Source organism: Strix aluco, chromosome 3 (genome assembly GCF_031877795.1).
Source record: "Strix aluco isolate bStrAlu1 chromosome 3, bStrAlu1.hap1, whole genome shotgun sequence".
NCBI classification, from domain to species: Eukaryota; Metazoa; Chordata; class Aves; order Strigiformes; family Strigidae; genus Strix; species Strix aluco.
In genome coordinates this window covers 94655691-94673584 of record NC_133933.1, presented here as the reverse complement: position 1 = coordinate 94673584, position 17894 = coordinate 94655691, and positions in this window count along the sequence as shown.

Below are 17894 nucleotides of genomic sequence, written 5' to 3'. Positions count from 1 at the left end.
CTTTCTGTAGCCAAGGGGGAGACACACAGAAACCTTCAGCTCTTTGTCCTCCCCCCTGCTCTCACCTGCCCACCTAGAAAGGATTGGATTGCCTCTGTAGACACCTATTTCTTTTCATCAGTTAGAGAAGGCACAGGGGCCCCTGGATGCCAAACTTTCAGGCTGACCCGGTTCAGCCTGGTGAACCATGGTGTAAGGGGTAAATTATGTAGGGGTGCAAAGCGCTGTGTTGCTAGGAGCAGGCAGTCCTGGCTGTGCCTGCAGCCCACTAGCCCTGGCCTGGGGGATCAGCCCAGCTCCTCCCAGACAGCCCAGACAGCCAAAAGCAAGGGGACACCCCCCGAACCCCTGGGCTAGCAGATTTTTACAAAGCAGGGAACAACTTCAAGCACTGCTGAGCAGCCGCAACCAAAGTGACTCCAAAAGTACAACTGAATTGGAAAGATCATTTTTACCCGCAGCCACCAGCATTGTAGCAGGAGCACATTTACAGTTATAACACGCTCTCTTGATGCCTGCACACATTCAGAATATTTTTCCCCACAGTGCAGTTTGATCATCACTTTACCCCCATAAAAGTTAAGCAGCCACAATCCCTTCCCAGTCAGTGTAACACCCAAGGTAACTTCAGCCTACCTCAGCATTCACAGGCAATGAGACACAAATTCTCTTCTGCTTCACTTTCCACCCTAAACCAGATAAACTATAGTAAGAGAGATGGCAGATTATCATTAAATAGTCTACTGTTTTGCCACTGAAGTGAGTAATAAGGGTAGCCTTGCCTGAAGGCTCTCTGACTTTGCACATTTTAATCAAGAATAGAGGTCAATGATGAAAAATTAAAGTTCTCATTTTTCCAGAGCATGTAATTTATCTTATAATTTAATCAAGACTAACATGTTACTTTTTATTACATAGCATGTCATTTGTCATAAAGGGCCGAATTTCTATTAGGGTTTGAGTGACTGAAGACTGTCAGGCCCTCAGTAGATTTTCAAAACTATTTAATGATTTTGAAAACGCCATCAAATATGTTAAAGCCTGTACACATCTTTCAAAATCAGGCCCAAACCTCCTAAAACAAAATTCAAGGGTAAAGTTAGTTCCACAGTATCAAATCATCAAAGAAGCAAATGTGATATGCATGAATTAAAGGAAAGGACAGAAAAACAGGGCTGCAGCCAAAACAGAAACCAAGTGTGTATAAAGAAAGGAAAGCAAATGCATCCCTTTGTCAGACAAAATCACACAGTTGCTTTCATTCCCTGTAATTACCTTTGTCGATCCAGCCCTTCCTGGCTGCTCCCACACAGACAACCAGAGGTCCTGCACTCTCTTCTTACACCACTTTCAGATGAAAAGGGACTGGAAAACTGCTGTGTCTGGGTTTCTAAGACTCTTAGGTAGGTGTCTTCAATGAAGTTGTGCCACTGGCACATCACATCCTACACATCATTACTCAGTGCACAGTTTTGGACTCACACCAGTCAGGAAACCCAGGGTCAGAATTACACCTTAATTCTCAAAGTAGTTATATTGCAGCTAATTGAAAGATAATTCACGGACTTCAAGGAGAAAACTGAAAATCCTGGGAGGTAGCACACTGCAGTGCCTGTTAATGTTTGAGGGGCTTGAGTTTTTTTCCCCAAGACTAATTTTACTGTAGTAGCAATGAGTAGTACCATGAGGCGCCGCACGTAATGGCAAGGCTTTGGCAGCATTCCCATCATGTTTCTTGCTCTCAAATACATGCTGCGGTCATGGCCTCACTGGTCCTTGTGCTTCCCAATGAAGTTGGCAAGGGAACCCACATTGCAGGCTCACAGCTGGCAAGAAGAGTCCTTCAGCAAAACAAGTAACATGCCATCTGCATCCCTGCTCATACTCGAATTCCCTGTGGACACATAAGACTACAAATGAAGCACAAAAGTACACAGGCACCCAGTGGGAAGGCAGCATAATTGGAAGGGAGACTGCATTTCTACATTTATGTTCTTGCTTCCAAACAAGCAGTAAACTGACTCTGGGATCCCTTGCAAAGACTGTATGAAGCAGAAGGAATCAGGAAAGTCTGCAAAAGCAGCTAGGCTGTCCTAACATTCATGAGATAAGCAACACTGGGAAAGAGGCTACCAGAAAGCAGTTTAAGCATCAACAAGCCTTTTGTCAAAGAGATTTGTCTAGTAGACTCACATCTCCCAAGATACATGGTGACAACTGTTCAACTCCAGAGCCTGTCTGTGCAAAAATAAAAAGGTTTATGCTTTGGCTGCTGTGCTGGAAGTTTACATAAACAACTGTTTCCATCAGATGACTGCTTATTTTGATTCTCACAGAATCACAGAATCATCTAGGTTGGAAAAGATCTTGAAGATCATCTAGTCCAACCATTAACCTAACACTGACAGTTCCCAACTACACCATATCCCTAAGCTCTATGTTGACCTGACTCTTAAACACCTCCAGGGATGGGGACTCCACCACCTCCCTGGGCAGCCCATTCCAATGCCTAACAACTCGTTCTGTAAAGAAATGCTTCCTAATATCTAGTCTAAACCTTCCCTGGTGCAACTTGAGGCCATTACCTCTTGTCCTATCACTTGTTACTTGGTTAAAGAGACTCATCCCCAGCTCTCTGCAACCTCCTTTCAGGTAGTTGTAGAGTGCGATGAGGTCTCCCCTCAGCCTCCTCTTCTCCAGACTAAACAACCCCAGTTCCTTCAGCCGCTCCTCGTACAACATGTGCTCCAGACCCTTCACCAGCTTCGTTGCCCTTCTCTGGACACGCTCAAGGAATTCAATGTCCTTTTTGGAGTGAGGGGCCCAAAACTGAACACAGTAATCGAGGTGCAGCCTCACCAGTGCTGAGTACAGTGGTAAGATCACTTCCCTGTCCCTGCTGGCCATGCTATTTCTGATGCAAGCCAGGATGCCATTGGCCTGCTTGGCCACCTGGGCACACTGTTGGCTCCTGTTCAGCCGGCTGTCAATCAACACCCCCAGGTCCCTCTCTGACTGGCAGCTCTCCAGCCACTCCTCCCCAAGCCTGTAGCCGAAGTGCAGCACCCGGCATTTGGCCTTATTGAAACTGATATAGTTGGCCTTAGCCCATCGCTCCAGCCTGTCCAGATCTCTCTGCAGAGCCTCCCTACCCTCGAGAAGATCAACACTCCCACCCAACTTGGTGTCATCTGCAAACTTACTGAGGGTGCACTCGATCCCCTCATCTAGATCGTCAATAAAGATGTTAAACAGGAGTGGCCCCAAAACCGAGCCCTGGGGGACACCACTTGTGACCGGCCACCAACCGGATTTAACTCCGTTCACCACAACTCTTTGGGCCCGGCCATCCAGCCAGTTTTTTACCCAGCGAAGCGTGTGCACATCCAAGCCTTGAGCAGCCAGTTTTGGCAGGAGAATGCTGTGGGAAATGGTGTCAAAGACCTCAGTAAAGTCCAGGTAGACAACATCCACAGCCTTTCCCTCATCCAATAAGCAGGCTGCCCTGTTGTAGAAGGAGATCAGGTTTGTCAAGCGGGACCTGCCTTTCATAAACCCATGGTGAGTGGTCCTGATCATCTGGTTGTCCCGCATGTGTTGTATGATGGTACTCAGGATGAGCTGCTCCATCAGCTTTCTGGGCACCGAAGTCAAGCTGACAGGCCTGTAATTTCCCGGATCATCCTTCCGACCCTTCATATATATGGGTGTCACATTGGCCAGTTTCCAATCTGTCGGGACCTCCCCAGTCAGCCAGGACTGCTGGTAAATGATGGAAAGCGGCTTGGTGAGCACCCCAGCCAGCTTCTTCAGGACCCTCGGGTGTATCCCATCCAGTCCCATAGACTTGTGTATGTCTATGTGATGCAGTAGGTCACTGACTATCTCCTCCTGGATTGTGGGGGGGGTCGTTCTCCCAGTCTCTATCTTCTGGCTGAGGAGGCTGGATTCCCTCAGTACAACTGGTCTTGTTATTAAAGACTGAGACAAAGAAGGCATTAAGCACCTCAGCCTTTTCCTCATCACTCGTTGTCATGTTTCCTCCTGCATCTAGCAGGGGATGGAGGCTCTCCCTGGTCTTTCTTTTGCTGTTGACATACTTATAGAAACATTTCTTGTTGTCCTTGATTGCTGAAGCCAGATTATTTTCTAGCTGGACTTTAGACATCCTGATTTCCACCCTGCATAGCCTCACAGTATCTTTGTAATCATTGTGAGTGGCTAGCCCCTTCTTCCAAAAACTGTAATCTCTCCTTTTCTCCCTGAGTTGCAGCCAAAGCTCCCTGTTTAGACAGAGTGGTCTTCTCTGGTGCTGACTTCTCTTACAGCACCTGGGGACAGCCTGCTTCTGTGCCATTAAGGCTTCCTTCCTAAGGAGTGTCCAGCCTTCCTGGACCCCTATACCCTTCAGGACCGTCTCCCAAGGGATCCTATTAAACAGTTGCCTAAACAAGTCAAAGTCAGCCCTTTGGAAGTCCAGGATGTCAGTTCTGTTGCCCCCTCTCCTGGCCTCCCTAACAATAGAGAACTCTATTATTTCATGATCGCTGTGCCCTAGTCAGCCTCCAACCGCCACATCATCCACCAGTCCTTCTCTGTTCACAAAGAGGAGGTCCAGCAGGGCACCTTCTCTGGTCAGTTCACTCACCAGCTGCATTAGGAATTTATCTCCCACATAGTCCAGGAATCTCCGGGACTGGTCCCACTCTGCTGTGTTGTATTTCCAGCAGATGTCTGGGAAGTTAAGTTCTCCCACAAGAACAAGGACAATCGATTGTGAGATTTCTCCTAAGTACCTATAGAATATTTCACCCACCTCTCTGTCCTGGTTGGGTGGCCTATAGCAGACTCCTACTACAACATCTGCCCTGTTGGCCTTCCCCCCAATTCTAACGCAGAGACGCTCCACCCTGTTGTCTCTATACTTGTGTTTGAAGCAATCATAACAGTCCCTAACATACAGCGTCACCCCACCACCTGTCCTTCCTTGTCTATCCTTCCTAAAGGGCTTAGTAGTCCATTTCCCCGCCATCAACAATTATTTTGCTGATGGCCACAGGTCTTCTGAGCCCTTCCTTCCTCCCGCTTCTGAAGGGGTGCCGTCTCCTCTGCTCTGAGCCCCAAGAAAAGGGAATGAGACAACATGAATTCCACTGGCCTGTTGCACTGGGAGAAGTCCCTCAGAGGGTCACCAAGGCCCCTGGGGCCTGGAAGTGGGGTTTCTTCAACCTGAGGTAGAGCAGCAGCAGATCAAGAAGAGATGCCAGAGAGACAGTCGTTCCTCTGGAGAAGCAAAAGATTGCAGATCTGCCCGGAAGAAGTGTTAGCCTTAAAAAATGAAAAAAATATTAAATACTGCATGTTAATGAAGACAGACTTTATTACTTTTTTCTATTACTCTTTTTTGGTCTACTTAACTCAACCTTAGACATCCTTTTCAAGTAATCATCACTTAAATAAACGAGCTTATATTAATTTGATATTTGCTTAATAATTAATCAGAACCATATCTACAAAAATCTTGATATTTCTATAAAAGTTCATTTTACCAACTCAGTTGAATTGCATGTTTGGATGTTATGTATGGCTACCTTAACCAACACCTATCTAAACTACCTTAGTTATCTAAATTGACACATATTCCTTTCATTAATAGATGAAAAAACCTCTGTAAGCGAACACAAGCTATCAAAGACATCCAAGTGCCTTTCTGCTTCTGTCACTCTAAGAAGTTTAAACCCAGCCAGGGGCCTTGTAAATCATACGAATAACCAAATTCGTGTTTCAAAAAAATTAGTATTCAGGTTTTAGTAAAGCAACTTCTATTTATTTGTGAAAATACAAAAGCCTTGTGAGTTGGTCTTTAAAAGTTTCGACCCAAGAAACACTAATACACATGAAAGCCATTTTTTTTGTTAACTAGCAATCTCTCTCCTTCAGTGTGAGGACTTGTGTGAAGTCTGGGTGACTACTAGTGTGGTTACACTGTGACGGATAGTATAACCACATGTACCAGGGTGCATAGTTGAGAGATGCTCTCAGCTCTGCAGGGGGAAAGGCAGGACCCACGTGGGGGTTTTTTTTGAGATTTGGGACTGGAGATCACCCTGTCATTATTTTTTCCTAAAATATAATCCAATTTGCATGACCTGGAGAAAAGATCTTTACTGTTTTTACGAGGCCAAGCAGAAAAAGAAGTCAGAAGTGGAGAGTAAGCAGCATTTTAATCTGGAGAATGGGAGAGCTGTGGGCACAGAGCAGGAAGACCACACAAGGCAGTGTAGAATGAATGTACAAATGTTTGCATCCATCCACTGCCTCCATCAGGCAGTGCCAATGCGGCTGAGGCGTGGTACGCCCAGGGTATGGCAGCTTCCCAATGCTCTCAGCATTGTGCATTTTTCCTCAGCTGCGAGGATCCAGGACTGTTCGACACCAAGGAACATCTGCCACTTCCCAGTCTGCTTCTCCACATCCTCTTTACCAAAAGGGCCAAGATATTCTTTGTGGGCCGGGTGTGATACCCAAGCTGTGACTAAGTGCCTTGGTCTTAAGTCTGACAGGATCTGCTACCTCCAACTCATACAATTTCACCTCAGAAGACTGGAGGAGAAAACAAGTCAAGAAATGTTGGGGTTTTTTTTCCCCAGGAACGCTGTGAAGTTTATTAAGTGCATGATGGGCTTTTTTTACATCTCACTGCAGCTACTTCACAGGCCTTACAGCAAAGCAAGCCAGACGTTAGCAGATAAGGCATCAGGAGAATCACTAGACATGATGGTGCCAGAAATTTCAGGTTCATGTTTCGAATCAAGGGTCCTGTTGGTACAAAGGTTTCTGAAAAAAAAACAAAAACAAAACCAAAAACAAAACAACCACCACCAAAACTTGTGTATTTACAGAGATAAGGATGCAACAAAACACTGCTTAAATAAAATACTCTTCCCACCCCAAGTCTCTCACCCAACAGACTTCCTAAGAGCTCACCTAACAAAGCAGTTTCTGAAATGTCTCTAGAAGGGCATGTGCCATCTTTCTACTTCTTTTTTAGTTAGACTGTTCAACACATCCACTGTCCCCTGAGCTGGCTAGTGTGGGGATGTACTTCCCTGACCTTCTAGGGACAAGTTAGATAGGACTCCCACTATTTGGACTTCCAGGCTGACAGCCACAGCCTTTAGTGAAGGCTTCACTACACAAAGCTGGACTGCTGACTTGGATCCATGGCAGGCTGCATAATGAAACAGCAAATCACCTGCACTGTGTCTCCAGAAATTTTGCATAAACAGAAACAGTCTTCTCTCTTCGTCTTCTTCCAATACATTGATGACTTTTCTGTGAGCGTGTAACCAGATCTGCGTGAAATGATTGGTAATAGCATCCTGAAGTAATGGGGGGAAAAACAACTTTTATTCTCTTGCATAAAATGTCAAAACATGGATCAGACTGGCTGAACATCCAGAAATTCTTTCCATCCTATCACTGGATTTGCCAGCCATTCTAGGATGTCTTTTTCAAAAAATGAAGACAACTTACAAAATTGTCTAGCTTGAGTAAAGACAGATACTGTTTCCAATAGGAGGGGTGAGTTTATTTTGGAGTTTTAGATTATCTGTTTTTAAAGTCTTATATTTAGGGATTGCTTTTAATTCCAAAATAGTCAAAGATGCTTTATATCACAGCAAAAGGTCCCTAAAAAGTGTCTTCTTTGTTTGTTTAAATGAGAGATTATCTTTTTCTTAGCCTTTAATATAATCCTTTTGGAGTCCATTAGATCGTCCAATTTGCTGATCATGTAAAATTCCAAAATATTTAAAAAGAGGCCAGCAACAACACAAGGATTAATAAACAAAATATGACTGGCCAGCTTTATGGGTAAAGCAAAGTGCCCATTTGGGTATTTCTTTTTCTTATGTAGGTAAAAGGAGGGGGGGGGGAAATTTATTATCCTTGCAGAGGGCAACTGGTGAAATTGTAACTTTCATGGTAAATGGCTCCTTAGCCATGAAACTGAGAGGGAGAAAAATAAGTGATGTAAAATTTTCAAAGATTTACCAAAACCTCTCTGTTCAGCATTTATTTTAATGTGTGTGTGTGTGTGTGTGTGTGTGTGTGAATCTGAATGAACACTGATAGATATGGTTACTCACCAAATTTGATGTTGTATACAGCAGCTACAGATGGTGGTGACAAAATTCTGTCAGGAGCTTTCTCCACTCTGTATCCACACTCAGCAAAACCTCAAGAAAAAACAAAAGAACATTTGGAGAGTCTGCTGTGTGTGCTTAGCAAACTTGAAGCTTGAACAATTGGAGATGTGGCCAATGAGAATAAAAGCTGCTGTATATATATACATGCTGCATATACATGTTGCACTGAATGAGCAAAAAATATTTGCCATCTGGAGAAGTAATAAATGGAAACTGTTTGTGTGCTGAAACAGCCATAAAATAGGAAATCTGACATTATTTTTCCTACCTTTGGCAGTGGATTTTGTCAATGTGTCCTTTGTTGGGAATGTGTTTTAGTGTCAGGAAGACACCCAACCTTTGAAGCCCTCAACTTCTTAAAGTTACTGCTTCTCAGATGAAGGCAGATCACATCTGAGAGCATCTTTTCTGCTGAATGCAACCAAATAGCCCAGCTTGAACCCAGAGGAAAACTGCACTGCTCCTAAGGAGTCACCAAGCCCTCAGACTATTTCCGCCACTTAAAACAAGCCTGCCCTTCCAGTTAACTGTTCCCATCACCTTTTAAAACTTACCAAGATCATGTCAATGCTTAAACCCATCAGTCATCACCACACAGTGTGTCTTATTCAGCAGCACCTCTGGACAGGGTCCTTCACTGCTTAGCTTAGGAGGTGACACGTGGTTTGACTCAGCCTGAGCTGCCGCCAGTTTAGTGGAGGTGCAGTTCCTGTGGTGGCAGTGCACACACTCCTGTTTTGCCCTTGTGAGAGACTGAATCTCTGCATCTAGCAGCTTAGGAACTGAACTGCTTTTGACCTGAGACTCCTGCTTCTGGGGGCAACACCCCACTTCATGCTGGGCTGCACCAACCAACCTCTGAAACCTGCCAAACTTCAAAGCTGTGGGGAGACAAGGCTGGACCAGCCAAGCAGCCTGGCAAGTTGGAGGAAACATCACTTCCTTGTCAGCCTAGCTAGAGGCTTCAGGCAAGGACAGATGGCAAGTTACTGTTGTGGGACAAGAGGAGCTGGAGAAGGAGAAAATCCCATGACAGGAGCACAGAAGAGGCCAAATATCATGCTTTTATATTCACTGGAGAAGGAAGATGTCTAATACAAAATAAGGGTATTTACTTTTGCTAGGTTACTCTTTGTGGGTTTTTAACAAAATTTTTCTATAACAAGAAGGTTAATGCATATAGTGTACATAGTATATAGTATATCATATAGGCCATGATTTTCCCTTGTGCTTTCTTCCCCAGATGAAGTTTTGGGCCTGAGGATAAAAAGTCAACCCCACAAATATAGCAGTAGATTCTTTTATTCAGTCCTTCTCAAGGAAACCAAGTGGCCACTTCAACCAGACTATTTTTTGTCAGAAGACAGATTTGCAAAGGAAAAGTTTACCTCAAATGACCTTAGACTAAAGATGTAACCCACTCCTCTCTGTCCCTCAGCTTTGTGGTAGCAGATCTCTATATGAGTAAACAAGTCAAGATCCAGGTGTTGAAACCTATAGAGAATGATTTCAGAGTATTACAGGACACTGCTTTATGCATAGAGACTATCTAACCTGAGTACTTGAAATAAACTTATGTTTCTAAGATTTAGTATTAGCAACTTTTCCATAGGAAAGGTGATATTTCAATTGGCAATTTCCAATTGCAAATAAAATGCTACAGCTGGAAAAATATACATACTGGAATTCACAAAATTCCCATGAAAACGAGAGAGGAAGTCTTCTCCTAGTTTGAAACTGTATGTGGAAAAGACATTAGATACTGTCATAATCTGAATTGAAGCCCGATATCTTTACCCTATGATTAATGTGGAAAAACAGTGACTTAATGGGTAAAAATAATGTCTATACGAGCAGTCTTCGGCTTTTTATTTCAGCTTCTCAGAATGTGGAACTTTAGGTACTGCAGTGGAGCTCATCACTGGAAAATTCAGCGTAGAAATGCTACTGTTTAAAGAGACTATCCTAGGGAAACTTATAAAATCTACTTGCATTTTTTTTTTTCTTCCTTTCTTCGTAGCAGGATTTTAAGGTCATTGAGATCACAAGGAAAGAGAGATAACACAGAATCTTTTGGGAATGGTTAAGATTCAGATATTTAGATAAACCTTAGGTAAAGATCCAGATTTTGAGATGGCAAGCCAAATCCAAACCTTCTCACAACCATCCATGAGGCAGGTGATGGTCAGTATCTCACCCAATAAATCGCCAGAAGTCCACAGATTCACATACTGCTTTGATTTTATTTCCCAACAAGCTTAGAAGAAATGCCAGGTGTTCTGATCTCACGTAAGGGACCAAGCTCTCTATACTACACAAAGACTGCGAGTAAGAGCTGGAGTCCAACCAGCAATCCTATTTAGTAACCAACAGTCAAAACCAATTGACTTCAGTAGGTTTTTGGGTCACATATGTGGATTCTGTCAACTCCTGGTTAGCAAGAGTGGTGAAGTTAAATGCATACTACTCTGGGGGCTAAAAGAACACAAAACTATTGTGGCAACAGAAACAATTGTGCACCAAACACACTGAGATCTGGAATGCAGGGCTCTTGCAGACTTTTTTTTTTCTCACAATAGAAACTGTGGGCATCTTGGAGGGGCTCAAATTACCGGGAGTCTGCAAGCAATCGTACCCTGGAATGCTGGACGACCAGCACTGGCAGAGAGGAAGCTGAGGGAGCTGCGCTGTTGCCACAACTAGTTTTAATTGCTCAATTACTAAACAAGAAACAAGTCCAGGTCCCATTGAAGCCAATGGTGAATCACTGGGTTTGGCCCTACAGATCTACTTTTCTCACTATTAGTTCTCCTCGTTTTTTCAGAAAATAGAGATTAAATGTGCTATTGTTGTTTTTTATTTCCAGGCAATTCTACAACCATGTATGATTCAAGTTACAGAATGAAATACTGGCCTTGGTGCAACTTTCACTTTTGTGCTTATCATCTTTCAGATTTCTCACTGCATATAATTACAGCTCTTAGTGATGTTCAGTTACTTTTTCACGTGTTCCTACCAGCCACCTGCTGCCATTATCAGTTTACCAGTAAGACCTCAGGATTATATCATACTCTCCAGTATACTCAGCTGACTAAAGGAAATTTTCAGCTCAGTTTTTACTGTGAAGAAAAGAATTCGCTGGATAGCACATGAAATTCCAGATGTGAAAAAGTCTGGCGCTCAGACTCCCTGACACAAAGTACACCAAAGTGTTAATGGATTTTGACGTAATCAGCTTGAAAAAGAATAGGGTATTTAAACCACCCTTTATTGGTAGGAATACCAGACAAGTGGGCAACTCCCAAAGGTATTTTGTGAGGGTTTTTGGTGTCTCATGACCTATTGAATTTTGCATTTGTATTGCCCTGAGCGAACTTCTGTGGTTCTTGTTACAATTTATGTATAACCCACACTGTTTGCGGCCAAAGCTTAAAGATGAGAACAAATCTCTGAGGCATTAAAAGTGGTGAAAGGGTAATCTGACCCCAGAGGCTAACAGGAGAAGACTGACTGCAAACAGGGCTGGTTCAGGTAAAATCTGAACTGCCACCCATTAACCAGGCCAAAGGAAAGGGAACACTGGAAGATAGTCTCCATCAAGCCTGTTAGAAAAAGGACAAGACTACAGATGCCACATGATCAGGACAGGGTCTCAAAATTAGAGCTGTATCAATAAAAACCTGGCTATTCCTTCATCCTGTTTTCTACTCCTTCTACTAAAGTCAGCATCATCTGCAAAGAGTGCCCAGATCTTGAAAAGAGCTTTTATGGGAGTGAGATGTCCTCCCAAAGGTTTCCATCCTTTAGTCCTTCTCAGAACTCTGCAGACCTATTTTTTTTTTTTAAATAGGTAGTTGGTTATTAGTTCTTAGAGTCAAAGGCTGTGAGGAGAATGACAGATCAAATATGTACTGTGCATATCAGAAGTGAACTAATTCTGCTCCAATAAATACCAAGTTTCAAACTCTGATCAAGCATCTAAGAAGGAGGCAAACAAAATCCATTGAGTGACCAGGGCTCCCAGCATAGCTGGGAGTTAAAATGCAATGTGAAATGATGAGTCTCCACAGCAGTCCCAGATGAGTTTCCACAGCACCCCATAAACTGCACCCCCTCCTCAGCATAGCAGCCTGCATTTGTTGTTCATTGGCTCCTAATAATTTTTCTTTCTTCACAGTCTTTTTCAGCAACAGAGACCCTGAAACACAGAACAGTGCAAAAGTGAAAAAACAAAACAAAACAAAACACCACCACCTCAAATTCTGTTTGGGACTACTGCAGCCCACAAATAAATGGGAGAGGAACGCTTAGCTGCCAGGCACATCAAAACCATCAGGAGACACTATGTAATAGAGCTGGAGGAGAAGGATTTGTTATTGAATTGTGCCAGACAGCATGTGAATGATGAGAAGAGGCTAAAAATTATTTCAAGGCAGAAAAACAACAAAAAGGATTGCAAGGAGTCAGAGAGAAAGGAAGAGATGGGAATTTATTGCACTAGTTTTGGTGAAGCTAATGGTCAGGACTAGACTTGGGATGTATCTATGGAGCTACTGTTTTAAGAAAGGGTACACAGTTCAATATATGGGAAGCCATTTAGGGGACATAGTAAAGCAGCTTCAAAAGTAGGATACAGTGCAGGAAGCAAATCCTCCATATTCATCTCCAGTAACTCTACACATGAAGCAAGTCTGCAGGATTGAGCTCTGATATGCCAATTCTCACACTAACATAGTTCAAAAGAAAGAACAAAAACCCAGACAAGGAATGAGCCACCTTGATGTTATCAGTCCAAGCCTCATCTCTGCAGCCTTCCCCCAACCCAACCTCCCTTGCTCAGTCCTCTGTTTCTGGATTTTACATCACCTCTTCCTCTTCTCCAGGACGAGAATCAGCTCTAGGCAGTAGGTGCTACAACACCGCATGCATGCACAGCCTCCCTCCTCACAGACAGATGCTAACTGCTGCAGCCATGTTGAGCAGATAGATAGCTACACACCGAGAGTGACAAGACAGAGGCATCAGGAAACAAAAACATGGCAATAATGTTTGATGTAATTTCTCCCATTAATTTTTTTTCAGTGCCTTAACCAAAATGCCTGTACCTTAAACCAGCCTCATGCAGTCAGTGTCAAGCCATTTCAAAGGCTCAGAAGCACTGAAATTTCATGAGGCAAACAGACCTGCTGTGGCTTGAAGAAGTCTTCACTATGCAGATCCTTTCTCTCTGCGTCTGCTGCACAAAGATTTAAACAGAAATCTTTTCACTCTCCACCTCCTGGCCAGATCCTGACTGATCCCTTGCCTGTACCCATCCTCAGCACAAATTGTTTCCTGTTAATTCGAGATATGAATCGTTAATCATCTGTCAGCTTTGTAATATGATGGATCTCCTTCTGCCTGGTCCTGACGAGGAGGTGTGGGACATTTGCTTGCACCTGCCCAACCAGCCAAGGAGGGCAGAGGACACTAGGGGCAGAGGAGCTAACATGAATCAACTTTCTTCCACCCCACTTGAAAGGTTTGCTACAAGAAAATATGTTAGATATTTGTTTGTTCTGGCTGTGAGTGCACAATGAGGAAGAGTTTAAGGACAGCTGATCCTGCCTTTGGGCAAGGGGACAACGCAGAATGCTCTTGCTGGCTCTTCCCACCCCATTTTCTCTGATAAGGGGATGACACTGACAGTTTTAGAGTTGCACACTAATAGCACCGAGCACTCCCCCCAGCCCTAGAAACAGCCTATATAAAGGCCCTTTGCTGCTTCACCTCCTCCCCACCCTGCTGTGCTCTAGCAGATTCAGATATTCCCAACAATGGGCTGGGACACCCAGGAGGAGCTGAGCAATCCAGCACCCGTGCCAGGTACTCGCAGGGTTTGATGTGGTTTCTGCACATTCCCCAGACCATGCAGCTCATCAGCGGGGAAAATATGCTGGTCCTCAGCAGGTTAGCAGCATCATGTGGGAGGAGGCCAAAGCCTTCAGTGCTTCCCTGGAAACGCTTCCACAGACACAATGGTTTCTTGCTAGGAAGCTAAAAATCTCGCCATGGTCTTTGTGACAGCGGGGCTCTGACAGCAGACATCCTTTTAAGGATTATTGCCAAAAATCAGATGCCTGTAAAGCATGCCGGAAAGTGTCCGCCGGGGAAAGAAATCCCCCAGCCTTTCATGAGAAGTTAATAAATGTCAGAGAAAAAAATCTGAAGACATAATAATGGCTGTGAGGATTAACTTTCTCTTATGGCACTAGTGCCAGATTATTTATTGGAGATAGGTTTTTCCTATTTGTGGTTTGTGGGTGTTTTTTTTCCTTAAAAATAGATAATCAGGGTTTATGAGTGAAAGCACACTGGGAAAAAAAAATCAATTCGACACACAAAATTAAATTTCAAAAAGCTTGGATTTAGCACAGAAGGAAACAGGCTATTTCATGCAGGCATCCTGCTGCAAAAAGGAAGGCCACTGGAGATTAATGAGGAAATATATAGGATTAATATATGAGGAGTAAATAGGGAAGAAATTTGGGCCATAAGAGATTAATAAGGAACATACACTTGCTCTTGCTTTGCCTCCAGACGTATGAGCCAAATTGTATTTTATGGCTTTCAAGGTGAATAGAAAGTGACAGAACAGTGAAGAAACTTCCTGAAGAGTTTTCACTTGTAGCTCTCCTGGGACTCTTTCCTTCAGAGATGGGAAAGGCCATATATGCTAACTCTGCACTCAATACGCTAACTCAGCAGTTTTTGGTGTTGAGCAGAGGAAGTCCCTACAGACAGCTTCATTGGCACATGCTTCCTTCCTTCAAGCACAAGACAACCAGTGAAGAGGACTTGGTTTTGCACAGAAGCCACTGAACTGTGACTGAATAGGCCTTAGCTAAGTTGCCTTTTATATCACATAATTAAAATCAGCAAAGAAAAACTTACACATACACACACACACACACACACACACGCTGCCAGAAAATTTTGCTATTTCAAAACAAATTTGCCACACAGCTCCAGATAAATATTTAGACTATGAAATGTCAAAAGACATAATATTATTATGCAAATCACATTTTTTTATTTCTATGTTGACCTCATTTTTTAAAAACGCTGAAGCACATTTAAAATCATTTGTTCTGTTTCAGATGGAATAAAAAGCCTCAAATGAAGCTAAGACAAAATGAATTGTGTAATTATAATTAAATCCCCTGTTTCAGTATCAATTTTTCCCCATCCCTGATCCCCTCTTCATTTTCAAGTGTGCTAACCAATGCTGCTTCCTGTCCCCATCCACCTTCTAAGGTTTTGTCCCAGAACCAAAAAATGCTTTCCTGACTGTGATCTTGACTTACTCACCATCCCCACTCCTGATAGGGACTGGCTATAACCAGGGGTGCCCCCCAAGAGTGTCCAAAACCCTCAGCTCTGCAGCATGACAGCTCACCTCCATTTCCCTTGGTCACTCTCTTTCCCTGCATACAAGGGGATGTTCTGGTTTCTTTGAAGTCCCTATCTGGGTTCCAAGGTGGGAGGAGATGTATTTGAATTGTTCTGGTCACTATATCCAAAATCAGGGCATCATGAGAGCATCCTGGTCAACAGAGGCAGCTGCTGGAGTGCAGTGTGGGCCAGGCATGAAGAAAGAGTGGAGTTTCTGATATGTTCAGTATAAGAAAAGAGCCTAGGCAGGCCTACCTGAAAACCCTGGCCACCTTTGGTCCCATCATAAGCAGTGTATGAAATCCCATATCCCATATTCCACCAAGTAACACCTGGTTTCTTCCTATAGCTCCACAAAAATCCAGCTTGCCTCCATAAGCAGAAAGTTGGCATAATCCAGCTCTATTGCAAAAAAAGATTTCATAAGTCACTTTTCTGCTGGTGCAGACCCAGCAAATTAGGTGTGCACCAAGGCTACTGCACAGGTCAAGGCCAACTGTGTGATGACCCTTTGCCTGGCCATATTCATTCCAGGCTCTTCTTGCCAGTGTCCTGCAGGGACTGTTGTCACTGAGGATGGATTCTACCCATAAAGCTTTGGGATGACCAGAAATAAATAACAAAAAAAGCAAGCTGCACTCTCTATTGCAAGCCTCCTTCAGACCCAAAGGGACAGGGCAGAAGGCTTCCCCTAACTAACGTGTTTTTTACTCTGAACTATCCAAAGAAAAAACTAGAAATTACTTCAACCCCATTCTAGGTAGGAAGGAGTCTGAGCCATGAGCTATCACTAGTCTTCAGGAAAGTCAGCTTAGACCAGTATGAGAAGGACATTCTCTATGGTGCAGTTGCCAGACCTCCAATTAGTGAAGCAGTTGTTTCCCAAGAAATCAGTGGGATTTTTTTTTTTTTTACATTTGCCAATTTTTGCTTTTAATATGTCTATAAAAACTAGATCTAAAATTACTGGTGCAAAGTAAATACATCTGAGCCCAACCTTTCCAAATAAGAATGTTTCTGTCTATTGCACAACCAAAATGAGCGATATTTGAAATACTTTTCAAAAAAGTTTTCATTCTGGTCTTTCTTGACATGTTATTTAAACTATATCTAACAAATGGATTCATTTAGAAATCCATATGCCTTTCAGAGAGTAAATAAAGTTCTTATTTCAGTAAGTTCCTATATTTGTTGCCAAGCTCTTAGGGAAAATGTCCACTAATGTTTACCACAACATCAACGACATGAGTCAAACATGCACATTATGCCTTGGGTGGGGGGATAGAGTTATATATTTAAAAAATAGCTCATACTATCCAGCAATTGTACTGTGAAGAGCTGCATGGAGGAGATCACTCACAGGCTATCATCCCTCCTGAAAGGCAGCATGGCACAGTGTGATAGCCTAGCAAGGGGGCAGAACGGGGACTTCCAGCCCTAATTCTGAATTTCTTGCCTTTTGTGGGTTTAAGCCATATGTGGACTCACCAAGTTTCTGATGGGTATTTTACAGCTGAACTATAAACCCTGAACAAGGAATGATGATGGAAACACAGACTACTCCATAACCACAGTACACGGTTCTCGTGGGCGCTGCCATAGTCACAGGCTTACAGCTGAGTTTCAAATTATTCTGTGGAATTACAGAAAGAGCTGTTATTAGGCTCCCCTCCCCTCAACCTCATTATATACAGTGGTTTTCGATCATTAAACCCTCTTTCTAACAACTTTTGTCTATAAACTGCTTAGCATATCAACATTTTTCTCAACACTGCAATTTGATATATTCGGGAGATAATACACATTCTGTGAGACTGTGTGTCCCAGGATAAACATTTCCTGCTGTCAGTTTAGGGCTGGGACATTGTGGATTTATGACAGTGAGTATTTTGGAGAGGTGGATTCACTGGCCAACTGGTGAAGGTAGCCCTGCAGGGTGGAATTAATCTTTGCTTGTTAAGAACATTCCTGAGCGTGATGCATTTGTCTGGTAGCCAGACAAACAACTTAAAAAAAAGAATAAATAAAAAAAAAAAGAAGTATGGTATCACCATCACCTTCATAGAATTAAAAAGCAATAAACTCAGTCAGGACACCCACTGATTTTGGGGAAGCTCAGTTTCAAGAGATGCAAAGTATGGGCTCAACTTCTGCAGCATATTTGCAACTTCTGGCTCTGCAGTCATTTAATGTTGTTGCACATTACTCCACAGTTGCTTCATTTCACCTCCTAAAGTGATTGCAATTCAA